General features: G+C 47.3%; 1 long non-coding RNA gene across 2 annotated transcripts; it reads left to right on the top strand.

Moving 5' to 3' along the window:
• Positions 1-8,855: 8,855 nt before the first annotated feature.
• Positions 8,856-9,944, top strand: LOC146761920 (uncharacterized). Of its 2 annotated transcripts, none has more exons than XR_014943717.1 (3): positions 8,856-9,010; positions 9,404-9,447; positions 9,820-9,944. It is a non-coding gene; the product is annotated as an uncharacterized LOC146761920 (long non-coding RNA). The 2 variants fall into 2 exon arrangements; XR_014943716.1 differs by having other exon boundaries at positions 9,404-9,513.
• The last annotated feature ends 7,058 nt before the right edge of the window (positions 9,945-17,002 follow it).

Below are 17,002 nucleotides of genomic sequence, written 5' to 3'. Positions count from 1 at the left end.
TTTAGTGATTTACATATTGCTTTTGATTGGTTTTTTGCTTAGTGTTTTTGCTTATTTCTCATTCTTGTTTTTTCTTGGGTTTTTTCTTGGCTTTTTTCTTGGGTTTTTTCTTGGCTTTTTTCTTGGCTTTTTTCCTTGGCTTTTTTGCTTGGTTCTTTTGCTTGGTTCTTTTGCTTGGCTGTTTCGCTTGGCTCTTTTGCTTAGCTCTTTTGCTTGACAGTTTTGTTTATTGTTTTTGCTTAGTGCTTTTGATTATTGCTTTTGATTAGTTCTTTTGCTTAGTGCTTTAGCTTATTGATTTTTGTTCGTGATTTTGTACCTTTTTTCTCAGTTGTGTTTTTGCTTATTGTTCTTCCTTATATTTTTTGCTTTGTTTTTTTGCTTAGTTTTTTTCCTAGTATTTCTGATAGCGTTCTTGCTTATTGTTCTTGCTTAGTGTTTTTGCTTAGTGGATTTTTCTTTAGTTTTTTTCCTAAGTGATTTTTTATTATTGTTTTTCTTTCTTGTCCTCTTTGTGTGTCTCCTGCCAGTGTGTGTGTGTGTCTCCTGCCAGTGTGTTTGTGTCTCACAGAATCACAGAATCACAGAATTACCCGGGTTGGAAGGGACCTCAAGGATCATGTATTTCCAACCCCCCTGCCTAGCAGGGCCACCAAACATACGCCTTTACTAGATCAGGTTGCCCAGGGCCCCGTCCAACCTGGTCTTGAACACCTCCAACGACGGGGCATCCAGAACCTCACTGGGCAGCCTGTTCCAGGACCTAACCAGTCTCCTAGTGAAGAACTTTCCCCTAACATCCAACCTAAATCTTCCCTCCTTCAACTTAAAACCATTTCCCCTAGTCCTGCTATTATCAGCCCTTTCGAAGAGTTTACTCCCCTCTTGGGAGTAAGTTCCCTTCAGGTATTGAAAGGCTGCAATGAGGTCACCCCGCAACCTTCTCTTCTCCAGGCTGAACAAACCCAACTCCCTCAGCCTGTCCTCATAGGGGAGGTGCTTTAGCCCCCTGATCATCTTTGTGGCCCTCCTCTGGACCCTTTCCAAAATCTCCATATCTTTTTTGTACTGAGGGCTCCACACCTGGACACAGTACTCCAGATGGGGCCTCACAAGAGCAGAGTAGAGAGGGACGATCACCTCCCTATCCCTGCTGACCACCCCTCTCCTGATGGAGCCCAGGATCCCATTTGCTTTCCGGGCTGCCAGAGCGCACTGCTGGCTCATGTTAAGTTTCTCATCTATCAGGACCCCTAGGTCTTTTTCTGCCGAGCTGCTCTCAAGGACAACTCCTCCCAGCCTGTACAGGTGCCTGGGGTTCTTCCGGCCCAAGTGCAAAACCTTGCACTTTGCCGTGTTGAACCTCATTAGGTTCACCCGAGCCCAGCTTTCCAGCCTGTCAAGGTCCCTCTGAATGGCATCCGTTCCCTCCACCGTATCGACTGCACCACTCAGCTTGGTGTCATCAGCAAACTTGCTGAGGGTGCACTCCATTCCCTCATCGATGTCATTAATAAAGATGTTAAAGAGCACCGGTCCCAAGACAGACCCTTGAGGGACACCGCTCGTTACCGGCCTCCACCTGGACATAGAGCCATTGACCACCACCCTCTGTCTGCGGCCTTTCAACCAATTGCTTATCCATCTAGTTGTCCACCCATCAAATCCACCTCCCTCCAATTTGGAGATGAGGATGTGATGGGGGACCATGTCAAAGGCCTTGCTCAGGTCCAGGTAAATGACATCGGTCGCCTTCCCTTCATCCACCAACGCCATCACTCCATCATAGAATGCCACAAGATTAGTTAAGCATGACCTTCCCCTGGTGAAGCCATGCTGACTGTCTCGGATCACATGCTCATTCTTTATGTGATCAAGCATGTTGTCCAGGAGGATCTGTTCCATAATCTTCCCAGGCACAGAGGTGAGACTCACTGGCCTGTAGTTCCCCGGGTCCTCCCTGCTCCCCTTCTTGTAAATGGGAGTGACGTGACCCTTCCTCCAGTCATCCGGGACCTCACCTGACAGCCACGACTTCTCAAATATGATGGAGAGAGGCTCAGCAACCACCTCAGCCAGCTCCTTCAGGACCCTGGGATGCACGCCTTCTGGCCCCATAGACTTATACTCATTCAGTCTAAGGAGGCACTCTCAGACTTGCTCTACCCTTACAGTGGGGAGGGATTTACCTCCTTGGTCCCCACATAGAGGTATGGGGGTGCAAGACTTAGGGACGTGAAAAAGACTAGAATCCTGGCCACCAGTGAAGACCGAGGTGAAGAACTCATTCAGCACCTCAGCTTTCTCTTCATCTGTTGAAGCCATTTCTCCTTTTAAATTTACCAGAGTAGGTACGCCCATTTTGGCCTGTCTCTTCTGGCCAATGTACCTGTAGAAGGTTTTCTTATTGTTTTTCACATCCCTCGCCAAGTTCAGTTCTTCCTGCGCCTTGGCTTTCCTGATCCCACGTCTGCAAGTTCGGACGGCATCCCTGTATTCTTCCCGGGTGACACAGCCTTGTTTCCAGAGCTTGTACACCCCTTTCTTCACCCTCAGTTTTCTTAGCAGGTCCTTGCTGAGCCATGCCGGTTTTCTACCTCTCCTGCCCACTTTCTTAATCCTGCCAGTGTGTGTGTGTGTCTCCTGCCAGTGTGTGTGTGTCTCCTGCCAGTGTGTGTGTGTGTCTCCTGCCAGTGTGTGTGTGTGTCTCCTACCAGTGTGTGTGTGTGTCTCCTGCCAGTGTGTGTGTGCCTCCTGCCAGTGTGTGTGTGTGTCTCCTGCCAGTGTGTGTGTGTCTCCTGCCAGTGTGTGTGTGTGTCTCCTGCCAGTGTGTGTGTGTGTCTCTTGCCAGTGTGTGTGTGTGTCACCTGCCTGTGTGTGTGTGTGTCACCTGCCTGTGTGTTTTTTCTTTCTGTCTTTTAATACTTCTCTGTTTACTCTCATGGCTGCTTGAATCCATGCCTGGTAGCTACCCTTACCTTTTCCTTGGCATGACTGCTGATGCTTTGCATTCCTACAAAGATATCTTTTGTTCTAAATGTCATCCGGAGACCCAGTCTGGGCTTGTCACCCTGATGTAGCATCTCTGGTTGAGGCAGCAGCATGCCCTGTAGCTACCCATTCCTCCTCCCTGGCATGGATGTATTGATTTTGGGTCCTCGAGACTCTGTTTGCACGTCTGCATTCTGTCTTTGATACTACTTTTCCCTAGTGCTTTCCATTTGTACATTTCCTCAGAGTTTTTCCTCATTGATTTTTCTTAGTGTTGTTGCTTAGTGGGTTTTTTTGTACTGTTTTTTTTTTTTTCTTTATTTATGTTTGTGTGTGTTACCTGCCAGTGTATGCCTCCGGTCAGTTTGTGTCTCCTGCCAGTGCTTGTGTCCTGCCACTTTGTGTTTCCTGCCTGTGTGCCTCACCTGCCAGTCTATTTTGTTAACTTTCTGTCTTTTTCTTTTTCTTTTCTATTTATCGCATGTGAGATTAATTTCCCAGTAACTATCCCTACCTTCTCCTTATTTTGAAGCACATGCTCTGCGTTTTTCCTGAGAGTTTTTTTTTTTTTGGTCATTGGCAGATATGGTCTTTTCTCCTGGATGGCTATACTCTTGTTGCATCTCTGGAGGAGGTAGCTGCATGCCCTGTAGCTACCTATTCCTCTTCCTTTATATTGTTGGTGATATCTTGGCCTTTTTCTGGCTCTGTTATCATCTCTGCATCACCATGAGTGTGCATTCTTTTCCTTATCCTTTTTTTCATCTGTTTTCCTTTGTTTCAGTTGTTGTTGAATTGTTGAATGTGTTTTTTTGTTTTTTCCTTATGCCTTTTTTTTCATTTCTCTTTATCTTTAAATTTTATCTCGTTATCACTTACCGTAACTTATAGCCTGCAGTTCTTTTCCCCGAGCCAAAAGGATAATCTTTATCCCTAAAAATTTAGAGCCCTTAAGCATTTTACCACAACAGATATAGCCTTATCCCTAATAAAAAATGGGCCGCCCTTAGTCCTATGTACCAAGGTCTGCCCTTAACCATAGCCTGAAATATGAATTCTGAACTCTACTCCGAGCAGCCAGCCAGCACCAAACCCAGCTGATCTGTTGGGCCTGTTCGGCCTAAGCTGCGCTCAGCTCACCAACACAGCACAGCAGTCCTTCGGACAGGCTGTGTCAGGGTGATCTGTTCCACAGAAGGCACAGAGCTCAGTCTCCGCGTGCAGCACGCTCGCCAGAGCACCAGCTCTGCTCACCACCTGTGGGACACGTGCTCCTCCCACCGTGCCAACCATTGTGACCTCAGCAATGCTCGCATGACTTCTGCGCTTTCATCATAATGGAAGTGGACGCCTCCTAGATCCGAATTTAAGGAAACCAACGCCAGGGTCAGCCCATGGGGTGATCTGAAGTCAAACAACAGGGAAGTGAAGGTGACTCTTGTGCAGCTGTCATGGTTTTGCAATTTTCATTAAAAACCGGTCAAGACTAATGTGGCCTCACAGTGCTCAATGGAGTCCCGGGGGAGATAGTGGGAAGGAATAGGGGTGCACATCTGTATGCCCCGAGGCTGGTGCTCATCTCTCTGACTGTGGCTTTAGTCTCCAGAGCCGATGTTGACTTCCCTTACTGTGGCTTTATGGCCCAGGGCCAGTGCCGGCCTCATGGGCTGGGGCTTGAGGCCCTTGGGCCATTGCTGGCCTCACTGAGTGGGGCTTCTGCCAGCTGGATACAGCTGCTGGCTGAACTGGCCAGGATGGAGCCTTCCCTGTGCAGCCTCCCATACGCATATCCACCCCAAGAATGGAAGTCCTCCTTCTATATGTACCCCATTCAACCACAATGTGGAAAGCAAACCATTTAGGCACCTGAAATGCTTCTGCTCCTGCAGTCTGGCAGAAAGCAATGCCCTCTGTTTCATGCCACCTCTGCACAAACTGGAAGGGAATGGGGAGACGTATGTCAGATTCAATGGGACAGGACTTCACTGAATGCAGTTTAAAAGCAAATCACCCCAGCTCTTGGTTGGGCTGTTGCCCTCTATTGCTGGGAATCCCTGACCCTTGGCCACTGGCTTTCCATCCATGCATCCTTCCTTGGAGCCAAGTGTGCCTTTCCCAGCAGCAAGCACCAGGCTGGAGTCAGCACCAAAACCAAAACCTCCTTGCACCTTTCCCGTCCTCCTTTCACACATCGTCTTTTAGTTTCAGAAAATAGGGCCAGACCCCAGTGAAACAAGAGCTCTAGGACAAAGCAGCTGCTTAATTTTCCTCCTTCCCTTTCCTCATCTACACCCCACAGAAAGACCATTTGCCAAGTAAGGGATGCAGTGATCAGGTGTATGAGGGGCAAAGCGAATCAAGCTTAATTTCAAAGGCTTGCCTCTTCCACGTGACTTCCCTGAGGTCTGATACAATCGTACAGTCATAGATTCATAGAATAGCCTGGGTTGAAAAGGACCACAGCGTGCAGGGTCTTAAACCACCAGACCAGGCTGCTCAGAGCCACATCCTCCCTGGCCTGGTCCTATCACTATCCACCCTCGTAAACAGCCGTTCCCCCTTGCTGTTTATATGCTCCCTTCAAATACTACAAGGCCCCAGTTAGGTCTCCCTGAAGCCAAGCAAAAAAAGTTCCCTCAACCTGTCCTCGTAGGAAAGGTGGTCCAGCCCTCTGATCATCTTCGTGGCCCCCCTTAGCATTATTTGCATTTCTCTTTTGCCTTCCTAAAAAACACACCTGCTTCCGGGCACATTTCATCCCACTGTTAGACCTTGTAAGAAGCACTATGGCAAGTCCACATGCAGAAAACACTGTCATTCCATTTAGTAACAGAGAAACCATTCTGCCCTTGCTCATGTCTCTCGTCCCTGCCTCCTCCTGAACTGGGCAGTGTTTGTGGGCGATGAAAGAAATCCCCACATTCCGGAAAATACAGACAAAAAAGAAAGAGGCAGAAAAGCGGCACTAAAACTTTGTCACTGGTGGAAATCTCCACAGAATGTGTTGTGCTAAAGGTGTGAGGTTAAGGGATCATCACTCTTAAGATAAAAGTCATAGCATGGAAGATTTAGGGATGGCGTGCTGACTAGAAGGAATAAACAACACTTACCTTGTATCTTATTCATTTTCTCTCCCTTATCATCAGATATCTTATCCTCATCTACAAAGCTCTGACGTTGTACAAAGCCTGTTGCCGTGAGCTTTGCTAAACGCAGCAGCGCTGTGGCTCAGAGATATTACACTGGCAGATCGCAAAGGAGAACTCCATAACCCAAGTGTCGAGGGAAGAAGAAAGGGGAACTGTTACAATTAATTACCTCCTCTAAATTGGTAACTGTAGGCTTCTTGTCACACACTAGTGCCTTAAAGCAGAACAGCACAGATGTTGACAACCATGACAGGGATTTCTGCATACAAGCAACCACACGAGGCTGGGCACACTCTCCTGTCTGTTTGCCATTCCTAGAAAACCCAGAAGAGCTCAGTGTTCTCTTGCTTTTAGTTTACATACTCCAAGCATTTCCAAAGGCATGCTGCTCTGCAGAAAAAGCTGAGCTGTCCAGAAAGTTTGTTCAGGAAGAATGCAGCAGTATCAGTGCCCGTCATCCTGGGGGACCTGAATGCATTTGTTAAGAGAACAGGGAAAGAAGAGGGAAGAGAGCAAAAAACCAGGCACTAGCAGTGCTGCCCACAGGGGGCGGGGCTTGAGGCAGGGCCTGTGCCAGAGGGGGGCCTGGCACAGTTAGGGCCAGCTCAGGGCCCGGAGCAGAGGGGGAGCAGGCAGAGGCAGGGCCTTGGGGCCCAGGATGGAGGAGGACCAGGCACAGCTGGGGCCAGCTCAGGGCCCAGACTGGAGAGGGACCCGGCACAGTTGAGGCCACTGCAGGGCCCAGGTGAGAGGGGAACCCAGCACAGTCGGGGCTGCTTTGGGGCTCAGGCCGGAAGGGGGCCCGGCACAGCCAGGGCCTTGTGGCAGCACTCAGACTCTCCAGTTCAACCATTAACCATAACCTCAAATGGCAACTGTAGTGAAAGGCAGGAGCTGATACAGCTGCTTTACTCTGTTTTAATTTTCCTAAGAATGGTGAAGTACTCGAGCTAGTATCCAAAAAAAGGAATTTCTGAAAAAAAAACCCAACACAAATCTAAACAAAAAATCCCAAATACACTTTTCTGAAGAACAGGATTCACCAAACGTTGCTATGGAGCAGATCTCCAAGTAGAGACTCTTTCTCTTAGACAGCCAGCTCTTAGATGAGATTAGGGAGGGCAGGAACCAGGCTCTCCCCCTTTTTGCACATTTGAAATGCTTCCACCTGTGCTCCACAGCAGAACATCTTTTAATGAAGATTAAAACCTGTGAAATGAAAGAATCCATTGCTATTTCTTTCACATTTGTGGTTATTGACTTCAGTTCCAACCAGGTGGACTCGCAGTGTCTTACAAGTGAGACGTGGAAGCAGGTACAGAGTGGAGAGCCAGCACCCTCAATCTCCAGGTGAGTAACAGCAGCCAAGGAGGCCTTTGGGCTCTGCAGGGTCCAAGTGTGGAGCATTACACACAGGAACACCTGAGTATAAAGACAGTGGCAGAGCTGTAGAGCTAGCCATAACAGAGAGGCACAGTGGCTCAGCTCATTTCCCACAGTAACACTGGAAATAAGAGCCATGAGGGAAATGCAGATGCTTTCTGCCTTTCTCTTTTGTCTCATGCCTTCTGCCCCCATCAGAGGGGAGGAATGAGTTGCACTTCCACAGAGACATTCCCCTCACAGCCACTCACACCTCAGGTGTGGAGGGGTGAGCTGGGGCTGCTGGTGGTAGCTGTGGAACACTGCCATCTGTGGTGCCCCATCCTACCTTTGACACTGTGCAAATGACTTCAAGCAGAGATGTAGCAGAAGGAACACAAAGCATTTAATAACTTATCAAACAAAGCAATGAGTAATAGAAATGACAGTATTTCCAAAGAAGTGGCAGGGCACTGGGGCTGTGTAGCAGGCTGTAGAGGCTCTGCATGGAACACTGCCCCTTGCCACAACCCCATCTACTGCTGGGGCAGCAGCATCCCTGTCAGTGGGGGATGTCGCCAGTGGTGGACAGGGACACAAGGAGAAGCCACACCTTGATGTAGCTCTGCATCTGCTCCTCTCCTGCTCATGTCCAGTCCTTTCATCTATTGCACTTTCCATCTTCTGTCCTTCTTTCTTACCTTTCTTCTTTTCTGCTCTTTTCCTCTCCTTTAGTTGTCTTACCTGTATCTGCTTTTCCCCTGTTCTGTTCTTTTACTGCTCTGGTCTGCATCCAGTGTCTGCACCGCAGCTCTAGGTTGGACTTTGTGTTGGGATGGAGAAAGGTTCACAGGGCATAGATTTGTACAAGAAAAGCTCTCCTGCTGTGCCCAACAGGTGATGAAAAGGAGCCCTCAGGACCCAGGACCAGAAAGGCAGCTTTTTTTTCCAAAGGCCACAGCGTAAGCTCGTGTAAATGGGAAGGATTCTGTTGTATATCTCCTGGAAGTGCCTTTGAATGAATAGTTTTTGGACTTCTTTCCAATTCTTACTCAGAGGAAATGAGGTTTTTATCCTTGTATCTTTGCAGGAAGACAGAGAGGAGGGAACCTGTCTGGTGAAATGCTCAGGTGCCATTTCCTTCCTTGCACCAACAGCCTGTTTGTGTCCACGCGATGCCAGTTGTCCTCCTGACAGTTTCTACTGATCCTTCCCTGAGACCTTCTGCTAAGCACTGCTGTTTCTGTATTCTCAGGGCCCCGTTAGGACTAAAAGAGGAGCGGATAACAGATGGAAGGATCTGGCCTTCTGCTGGGTGATAGCCACCTGCATGTCATGTTCCTGCTTTCTCTTTTCCACAGGTGGCATTGTGCTTCCCAAGGAGCACATGGACCTTTTAGATGGGAGTGCACATCAAGGATCCAGCAGGGTCTCAGCTTCCTTCCTGCCCTGCACCTGAGTGAGGGACACCGTGACCTGCTCAGGAGGCAAGATGTCATGTCAGGGAGGTTTCCTGGCTTTTTGTCATCTGTGCTTTGCTGTGCTGTGCTATTTTTTTCCTTTGCAGTGCTAAACTTTGATTCCCTGGTCTTTGGCTTGCTTTTTTCTTTATTTTTCTTTGTATTGCTATGTATTTAATTTTCTTTTGCTGTGTCATTTTCTGCTTTACGGCAACATTTGCAAGAGACTTTGAATTCTCCTGGTTCAAACTGCAGTCGGCTTAATCAAATGTGTAAGAAATATATAAGGGCTGCTGATGCCAGGCTGGATTTCCATTTCTTTATGAACTAGGGTGTTGCTGCAGATGCGTTTCTCTCCTGTTTTGTCTCATGTGCTTGTTCAAGAATTTTAGAACATACTATGTCAGTGTTTGTTTCTATCCTGCTTTCTCTGTCTTTCAGGTCAGCTCGTGCTAGAAGTCGATGGCATCGCTGTATGAATCAAGGTCAGTTTAGGAGCAGCTGCTGGTGGAATGAATCAAGTCCAGGCTAATAAACGGAAGCATCTCCTGGTAAGGTGTCAGAGGTGGCAGTAATGATGTCTGTCATCATAAAAACCAGAGGGCAGGCTTATCCAAGTTCTTGCTGGCTGATGTTTGGGAGTATCTTGTTTTCCAGCTGAATGATAAGAAAGCTAAACAAGCTGAGCCATTACAGCTTGAGCTGAAGTTGTGAATGTGCTCCCGGATGTTTCCTTTAGTGGTAAATCATGTTCTGGCACTGTGATAGTCCTATCTCTGTTATGATTTGGAGCACAGTGTCTGGTTGCAAACCTTGTGTGCCTGTTTCCATGAACCTTGCTTTCTTTCTGTCTTCAGAGTAAGTGCAGGGTGCTTCCTTGCTTTTGGTGGATTCATCCAGGAGGCTTTCAGAAGGCCAATTGCAGTATTCATTACATGGAGACACACGATGGGAATGGACTGTCGTTGCCACCAGGCAAAAGTGAGTTTATTATGGATGATTTAATTTTGATTACTCTGAGCAGTTGCAGTGTGGTAGAGGATGTCACGAAACCATTTATTTGGGAGCACAGGTAAGAGTCACGAGAAATGCAAAGGTAGTTTCTGTTTTGGCTGTCAAAATGGTGGAGTTTTTCTGGAAGGGCTTCCTGTAAGCAGGCCCCCTCTGAGAGATAGGGCTTTGCTTGCTGCTTTGCTGTGCCTACCTGTCTGCTCCCTGTGCTTGCTGCATCTGATACCAGTGGTCATGGAACTGGCTCCCCAGGGCTGTGGGCCTGGCCATGAGCTACTGCAGCTTAAAGGCTGTTTGCGTTTGAGTGGCCCTTCCTGGAGCATTGGGTTGGACTTGATGATCCTCGTGGTTCCCTTACCAGTTGGGATATTCTGTGGTTCTATGATCTTGGTGGTTTTCCTTGGAATTACCTGATTTTTTTCCCCCAATTTTTTTATGGCATTGGAAATCACAGTTTCAATTTTAAATGTGGGTGAGGAGTTAGATAAGGTTAGGGTAAGGTGTTTCTTTTTTTTTCTATTCTCCTAGGTGACTGTGTGTTTTCTGCCAGTGCTGTGGTAGCTCTGTAACTGGGGTTGTTCCTAATGCTCATGAACTAGCTCTACTGGCAGCACAGAATTTGACCATTGGACTACCTGCTGGATTAATTTCTGTAGATTGAACAAACCATCTCAAAAAGCATACAATCAGTTTATTTTTTGAAAGGCTGTCAGCTTTTGAGGTCGCTGAGAAGTCTTGGTTTATCAGTCACTAGCAGCTTGCTGGAGCTTGAAGTAGTTGAATCGTCCCTTACAGAGCTGTTAAATAAAACCTTCTAATTACTTTGGCATTGTAGCTCTGAGCTAGGCTATACCGCTGGTGTGTGTGCCTGTGCTGCAGATGCCATCCTTCCTCATCCTTCTCCTCCTCCTTGGCAGAAGGTATCACCATCAGCTTTCTACCTCACCCAGCAGTTGTTCTCTGAGCAGAGACTTGGTCGCTTCCCAGTTTCTCTGTGGCACCCCCCTAGGCTGTTAGTTCTCTCTTTTTCTATTGGTGTTCTGTGTAGTCTTCAGTTTGCCCTTAGATGCCAGGCCACTTGAAAAGAGTTTTCAAATTATATCCATCCTGATTTCTTTATGTCCTGTCCTTTTTTAAAAATAAAAAAATAAAAAAGAGGAGCACTCTGGAATCTTCTGTAGCAATCACCATTTCAGACTTGTCCATTATTCCTCTTGAGGCTGTTCTCTAATGTGTTTAGTTCAAGATCAGTCCCTGTCCTTTGTTCTCCTTGCTTTTTTGTCCTGTCTGGATTTAGCTGTGTTTTTCTTCAGCCTGCTTTCCTTCCAGTGCTGACAGTCATGGGGAACTCCTAGTTGTGTCAAGGAAAATGAATGCCGCAGCACACATTCCTTCTTGATATGTAGCAGGTGCTGGTGATAGCAGAGCCCCTGTTCTCTGTGAGCAACTTGTGCTTAGCCTGCATTTGTTGAGCTCTGATCTGCTAACCTTGTGAGAGGATGAAACAGAGATTCCAGGTACTACTCTGGAATTGTGGTTTGCACTGCTTTGACTTTAGTCCTGCTGGCCAGTGATGGGGACAAGGCAGAGGTGTTGGGATGCTGAGAGAAGTGTTTGTGTTTGGAACTCTGCATTTTATTTTTTTTCTTAGCAATTAGGGGACCACTTAAGTTTAGCAGAGGAGCCTTAGTGGTGTGGTTGCCTCAGGTGTACCTGATCTCATGATGGTATGTGGCCTTTTGGCAGAGTTTGGGCTCTGACCCCTCAAAACATTGACTGGAGAGAGCAATAAGGTCTCCCCTCTGCCTCCTTCTTCTCAAACTGAACAGGCCCAGTTCCTTCAGTCGCTCCCTGTAGAGTGTATTCCCCAAGCCCTTCCCCAGCTTTGCTGCCCTTCTTTAAACCTGCTCCAGCACCTCCTTTCTGAATTGGGGTGCCCAGAACTGAACACAGTACTCGAGGTGAGGCCTCACCAGGGCCAAGTGCAGGGGCAGACTGCACTTCCCTAGTCCTGTTCACCACACCATTCCTGACCCAATCCAGGATGCCATTGGCCTTCTTGGCCACCTGGGCACACTGCTGGCTCATATTCAGCTGACTGTCCATCAGTACACCATGGTCCATCAGGCAGCTTTCCAGCCTCTCCTCCCCATGCCTTTTGGGTTGCCTGGCGTTGTTGTGACCAAAATGCAGGACCCAACACTTGGCTCTGTTGAAAATCAACCAGTTTGTCCTGGCCCATTGATCCAGTCTATCCAGGTCCCTCTGTAGCACCTCTCTCCCCTCAGGCAGCTCAACCCTCCCTCCCAGCTTGGTGTTGTCTGCAAACTTACTGAGGATATGCTCCATCTTCTTGTCAAGATCGTTAATAAAGGTGTTGAATGGAAGCATCCCCAGTACCGAGCACTGGGGGACATTGCTTGTTACTGGCTGTCAACTGGATTTAACTCTGTTGACTGCAAGTCTTTGGCCCGGCCTTCCAGCCATTGTTTGACCCAGTGCAGCATATGCCCATCTAAACTGTGGGCAACCAGCTTGTCCATGAGGATGTTGTGGGGTACAGCGTCAGAGGCTTTACCACATTAACAGCCTTATCTTCATCCACTAAGTGGGTCACCTTGTCATAGAATGGGATTACCATTCATACACCCATGCTGACTGGGCCTGATCCCCTGGTTGATCCTTAATTGGTCCATGATGGCTCCTGAGATTATCCGTTCCATAACTTTTCCTGTAGCTGATGTGAGACTGATAGTTCTGTAGCTGCCATGATAATCTTACTGACTGTGTTTGAAGAAGGGTGTCCCATTTGCCAGTCTCCAGTCCACCAGGATGTTTCCAGTTAGCCAGAACTGCTGAACGATGTTGGAGAGTGGCTTGGCAACCACATCCGCCAACTCCCTCAGCACTCCGGGGTGCGATCCTTCTGGCCCGTGGACTTGTGAGCATCCAGCTTTCGGAGCAGGTCCAAAACCTTCGCACCGTGAATTACACAGGGACTGCTGGGTTCCTTGTCCCTACCTACCAGCACATGGGACTGTATTCCCAGGGAGTAACAAGTCTTGCTATTAAAGACTGAGGCAAAGAAGGCATTAGGTACCTCAGCCTTATCCTGATCCTTAGTCACCAAGTTGCTCTTGGTGTCCAACGAGGAATGGAGATTCTCCCTAGTCCTCCTCTTGCTGTTGGTTTATTTATCGAAATATGTATTGTTGCTGTTTACCTTAGTGGCCGAGTTCAGTTCTAGCTGGGCTTTGGCTTTCCTAATTTTCTCCCCGCACAGCTTTGCTACGTACCTGTAATCATCACAAGTAGCTTGCCCACTCTTCCAGAGACAGTAAACTTTCCTTTTGCTCTTGAGTTCCAGCCCAAGGTCTCTGTTCAGCCAGTCCAGCCTCCTTGCCTGTTGTCTTGTCTTCTATGTCTTGGAGATGGTCAGCTCCTGCACCTTTAACATTAATTTCCTAAAGAATTGCTGGCCTTCCTGTTTTCCCACGCCCTTCAAAGCTATCTCCCAAGAAAGTCTCTCAACCATGGTCCTAGAGAGTTTAAAGTTTGCCCTCTGGGAGTCCAAGGTAGCAGTTCTGCTGACTCCCTTCTGTGGTTCAACATGGACTGAGAAATGTGGCATCTCACGATCACTATGCGCCAGAGGGCCTCCAACCTTTCCATCTCTCACAAGACCTTTTCTGTTAACAAACAGCAGGAGTTTGCTTCCCCTTGTTGGCTCCTTCACCATCTGTGTCAGGAAGTTATCTCCCACACACTCCTGAGGTCTCCCCTGAGGACGTCCAGGACTGTTCCCTATCTGCTGCATTAGGAATCCAGCAGATGTCTGGGACGTGGAAATCCCCCACAAGAACAAGGGCGAGAGACCTTGAGACCTCATCCAACCATCTATAAAGTGTCTTGTCCGGATCTTCATGTGGTTGGGTGGCCTGTAGCACACTCCTGTGATTCTGCCAGTTTAACTGGCCTTGGCTTTTATTTTGACCCATAAGCTCTCAACCGTATCATTGCCATCACTGATTTCCATACATTCACATTCTTTCTTAACATAGAGGGCTACATCACTGCCTTGCCTGCCTTGTCTGTCTCTTTTGAAGAGCTTTAGAAAAAGAAGTGGGAAGCTGAATTGATACTTGGAAAAATGAGAAATGTTTACAATATTTTTTGCAGAAGAAGCCCTCAGCAGGCAATCATTCTGTTCCGCTTTTGGCCAGGCACAGTTGCTTGTCTTCCAGAATGTCTGCATATGGATGAATGACAGCACAGTCCTGGGAATTTTTAAGCAAGGTAGGAAGGGGGACCTGGGGAACTACAGGCTGGTGAGCCTCAGCTTTGTGCCTGGGAAAATCATGGAGCAGATCCTCCTAGAAGCTCTGTTAAGGCATATACAAGACAGAGACCTGAGACAGCCAGCACAGTTTGACCAAGGGCAGATCTTGTCTGAGCAATGTGGTGTCCTTCTATGATGGAGAGATGGCTTGGGTTGGCAGGGGAAGGGCAATGGTTGTCATCTACCTGGACTTCTTCAGAGCCTTTGACATGTTCCCACACCACATCCTTCTCTCTAAATTGGGGAGGTGTTGTATTTTGTGATTGTTCAGTGGATTAGGAATTGGCTGGCTGGACGCAGGCAACGGGTTGTGATCGATGGTTCTGTGTCAGGGTGGAGGCTGATCACAAGTGATGTCCCTCTGGGTTTGGTACTGGTACTGATGCTCTTCAACATCAGTGACATAGATTATGGCATCGAGTGCACCCTCAGCAGGTTTGCAGACAATACAAACTGAACAGTGTAGTCCATACATTGAAGGGAAGGGAAGCCATCCAGAGGGACATGGACAGGCTGGAGAGGTTGTGGGTGTCCCATCCCTGGAGGCATTCAAGTCTGAGCTACCTATGTTTCACTTCTGTGTTTATCAGTGGGGCAAGAGGAAAATCCTCTTTCTTATTCTTTTTTTTTTTTTTTTTTTTTTTTTCTCTCTCTGTAGAACTGCAAATGCAATCGGGGGAAGTTGGATGGCATCAAGGGCACGTGTTTTGGATTCTTCTTAGGTGGAGATAACTGTAAAACTGTAAGGAAGGGAAAGAACACGTGTGGGGCAGGGGGTGCTGCTTAACAACCTACAATGAAGTGCAGAGAACTTTTCATGTAGTGTTCAATCACTGTTTTCTCAAAGGCAGTACAATTCTGAGCTATGCAACAATTAAGCCAGTGATTTTAAGTATCACTTTCTGATGGCTGTGGCTACCTGTGTTCAGAGGACATGCTTAATTCACTGCGCCAGTGGAAATTCTGATGAGCAATTAGCAAAAATACCCTTGTCGTTAGGGAGAAACAAGAACACCATCCTCCATAAAGTAATCAGTGCCATTTCATTAAGTGACACCTGTACATATCAAAGGAGGGGGAAAACCCCCAAACAAACAAACAAACAAACAAAAAAACCAAAGAAAAAAACAAACAAACAAAAAAACCTACAGGTGTGCCTTACATATTAATGAAATTGGAACAAAATGTTAGGAAGGGCAAGACTATGCTTGAGTTTTCCCAGTAATTAGTGCCTGAATTCCAGAATGGATTTCTTAACCTTTGTTTCATCCTCTGGGTCCTATTTAATTTCCATGTAATGCCTCATTTCTCAGTGAAAATCCAGCCATTGGATTAAGGGCAAAAATGATGTGCAGAGTAGAAGTTGTTACTTCTTCCCTCTGAATACAGTCTGCTTCAACACACTTTAAATCTGAACACCTTTAAAACTGATGCAAAGAGAAGCATGTTTGGTTGTTTTGTATTGTTTTGGCCAGATCCCAGTGTTGCTGCACTCGCTGGTAACACGGGCCCAAGCCCTGATGTATCTGAAACTGATCAGGAAGGAATGCTAGCAAGAATCAGCTGATGCAGTGCCAGCAAGCTTTCAGTCACAGTGTTAAGGAAGGATGAAGATTCAGGCTGGGAACAGTTTCCTCATCACCTGATTTGGCCACATGTAACTTGATGCTAGAAATACACCAGGTCCTCGCTCCCTGCATAGCAAGAGATTCCTCAGTTCTCCTCCAAAGGCTGCATAAGTAACTTCTGTGTGATGAGTGCTGAGATCAAACTTTGTGTCACTCCTTGCAAGTTCTGTGACAGTGAGATACTGTGTTACCCACTCACAGGTATCATGTCTTTGGTAACAGGGGTAACTTGGTAACAGAATCACAGAAATATCAAGGTTGGAAAAGACCTAGAAGATCATCTAGTCCAACCATTACCAATACTTCCCAGCTAAATCATATTCCTCAACACAACATCCAGACGTTTCTTGAACACTCCCATGGTCTGTGACTCTACCATCTCCCTGGGCAGTGCATTCCAATGCCTGAGTACCCTTTCTGAGAAGTAATACTTCCTAATGTTCAGCCTGAATCTCCCCTGACGCAGCTTGAAACCATTCCTTCTAGTTCTGTCATCAACCCCCAGCTCACTACAACCTCCCTTCAGGAAGTTATAGAGAGCAATAAGGTCTCCCCTGAGCCTCCTCTTCTCCAGGCTGAACAATCCTAGCTCCCTCAGCCACTCCTCATAAGGCCTGTGCTTCAGACAAGGCCTGTGCTCCAGACAATTGGAAACCGCACCCCCAAAATCCAGTGCTTTTTCAATGGTGTAAGCTAACCCCTTCCACAGATTGTAAATTAGTCTTTGATGGAAATGACCACAGGGAACCCAATGAATCCTGTACATACACCTCTGTCATAGGCCAACAACAGACTGTGATGCCAGGGTAAAGGTTGATGTTGCAGATGCCTTCCTGTCACTGGAATACATGGGGTTTACAGAGTCTTGGACGTGGGGCTGTGCTCCTTTATTTTTCTTTGTTGTTTTCTTCTGGTTACAGGGAGGCATCTGTCCCTTCTGCCACTGTGAAGTTGCTTTGGGAAATGAAACCGTTTGCAGCTGTGGAAGGAGGGCCACTGCGTTTGGAGAGACTACACATTCAGATGTATGGAAGTTGATGTTAGTGTTTGCCTAAAGATGTG

This window comes from Coturnix japonica, chromosome 2, assembly GCF_054131305.1.
Source record: "Coturnix japonica strain WE chromosome 2, WE-NBRP24, whole genome shotgun sequence".
NCBI classification, from domain to species: Eukaryota; Metazoa; Chordata; class Aves; order Galliformes; family Phasianidae; genus Coturnix; species Coturnix japonica.
The sequence above is the reverse complement of the archived record's forward strand: the minus strand, read 5'-3'. Positions and strand labels throughout refer to the sequence as shown.